We start from the raw sequence: 2,856 nt of genomic DNA, 5'->3' as shown, positions 1-2,856 counted from the left end.
AAAATGTAGCAAGCATGATGGAAAGTGAGAATTTTGTAAATGATTTGAACAGATTAGTAATGGCTATTACATGACAAATGGGAAACCTTTAATTCAAAAAGAAAAAAATAATATTATATAATTTTAGGAAGAAAGTCTTTACTTTCTCTAATGACTCACTGCACACAAATGGAGTACCAGAGTTGTTAGTCCAGAATAGAGGTAAAAGAATGATGTCTTACCAAAGACTATAAAGCACCAGGTAAGGTTCATTATCTTAGATTCTTAAATAACAAAATCTCATTTACCAAGTCTCAAAAAATCCAGACTTTGTGGTGTCAGAACCTGTCTAAGCTAAAGATAGGATTGCATTATCAATGAAAAAGGGCATAATAAAAATACCGATAATGTTAAAAATTATTCAAGGGAAAATGCTGAAACTTCTTTTGAGTATAAATGATTTTTGCAGTTTGCTCTGTAAATATGCTGGCAGTGTACAAATCAAAAGTAACATACTAATAGAAATTATCTCTTACGCTGACTGGGCATATGGCATATACTGGATGAGGTACTACTAGCATGTTATGTTACTTCTTTTAAAGCTGTTCAGGTTTAAGTACTAAGGCTCAAAGATGTTGCCTATCTTAACCATTCAACAAAATGATCTGTTTAATATTTCTTAAGATGAGTTTTATTTCCTTTATATGATTTTTATGGCACTATTCATGGTGATGCCTATTAGGCAGTACTTGATAAACACCTCCGTCCCCAAACTACTGAGAGAGTACAATCCAATAATATTGTATTATGAAATGCATGTACAATATTGTAGTAGCTGAGAAAATCAATAGAACATAAAATACCCATGGAATAGGTCAATGAGAAATCTGAAGGATAAAAACAAATATTTGTCATGATAAGGTGCAAGTGGGAAATGATAAATTTGGATTTTAAGAAGCTGAGTTTCTGGCCCGATCTATTAAATGACAAAGATAATACATACTTCCCATACATTTGCTTTAGTCTCTCCAACTTTTTAAAGGGCATTTATTAAAGCAAATTCTAGAGAAATGTACACCAAATATCTCTGAGTATTGAGGAAACAGATAATTTATATTTTCAGATTTTGCTCTTGTGGATTTCTGAAAGACATAATTACTCATTGTGGAATTAAAAACTTGAAAGGAATAACTAAGATGACCCATTGTAAACAGCAAGTATGGTACACACTGAACTTAGAAACTTCAAAGGTAAGTGGGGTTAAAGCAATGTAAAAGAGCATTGTGGAGGTAGTAGGAATCGAGATTTTTCTAGATTCTCAAATGCATAGAAATATTGAGAATGAATTTTTATATTATGAGATGTCAAATCACTAGATGTTTATTTTTTCCAACATTTCATTATGATAATTTTAAACACAGAAAAGCAGAAAGAATTTCAGAGTAAAAATTCACGTATACACTATGTCAGGGCTGAAATCAACATTTTATTATATTTGCTTTATCACATATCTATTCATCCATACTCATATACACATCCCTCTGGCCATTGACTCATCTATCTTATTTCTTGATGCATTTCAAGCAAAGTTATAGAATCAGTATATTCCCACAAAAACTTCAATGTGCATATTATTAACCAAAGCTCTAAATTTGTTTCTAGTACTTTTTTGTTGTTTTTGAGGTGAAATTTATTTATGATTAAATGCAGAAGTCCTTAATGCCCTTTCAATGAAATCTGAAAAATGCATTTAGATGTCTATTTTTAAAGGGCATTGACTCATGGTAAGCTTATCTTCTTGTTATTATTTTCTCAATAACTTTCCAGATTGGTGGATTGAGGGCTACAAATGGAAATCAAATATACAACATTAATGAATTGTATTTTATGAGTACTTTCACTATTTATTAGAGTTTTAAGTTGCAAGCAACAAAAACCAACTCAACTAGATCTGGATCTTTTATGCCTAAATAGAAAACAAATTTATTGAAAATCTATTGAGTTTATTTATTTTAATTAAAAGCATAGAAAAAGCACTAGCAGGCTAGAAGAGCCAGGCTTTGAAACTAAAGGAAACACAGGGTCAAGGTATTAAGTAGGGTCATCAGATCTGGTCAGTGTTGTTGCCATGGCCCAACACAATATCCTACTCATGGCAATTCTATGTTGTGCCACATGCAGTCCCTTATGAATGCCCCTGAGTAGCCCATGTAGGTCACATGTTCATGCTTGAGGTGTTAGGGAGACTTGGAATGTGAGAATCTAGCATTTTTAACTTCTATAGTGTGTGCAGGGAGCTTAGCTTTCCAAAAAGAACCACAAAGAAAGAAATTCTTTACATATAGTGAAGAAATTTATATGATTGGTGTCAAAAAATTTGCAAATATTATTAACATACATAATTTCATTTTTCTACTAATCAATTCTATAAAGTCATAACCAGGGCAAGCAAACCATTTTTGTTTTATGGATGAGACCGTTTTTGAGACAACGGATACATTATTAGCTCAGCCTTACTATTATAGTCTCTGGTTTGACTAGTGAGTACTGGTCAGATTAGAAGACTAAGAACAATAAAGAAAAGAAAAGAAAAGAAAAGAAAAGAAAAGAAAAGAAAAGAAAAGGTAAAAAAAAATAATGTTAAAAAAACAAGAATAATAAAGAAAAAAAGAACAGATGGGTCACCTGGGTGGCTCAGTGGGGTAAGAGTCAGGTCATGACCTCACAGTTCATGAGTTTGAGGCCCTTGTTGTGCTCTGTACTGACCAGGTGGAGCCTGCTTGGGATTCTCCCTCTTTCTTTGCCCCTCCCCTGCTTGCAGTGTCTCTATCTCTCTCAAAATAAACAAAATTAAAAAAAAAAAAAACAGCAAAAAAC

The sequence above is a fragment of the Prionailurus viverrinus genome, chromosome C2 (assembly GCF_022837055.1).
Source record: "Prionailurus viverrinus isolate Anna chromosome C2, UM_Priviv_1.0, whole genome shotgun sequence".
NCBI classification, from domain to species: domain Eukaryota; kingdom Metazoa; phylum Chordata; class Mammalia; order Carnivora; family Felidae; genus Prionailurus; species Prionailurus viverrinus.
This window is presented reverse-complemented; position numbering follows the sequence as displayed.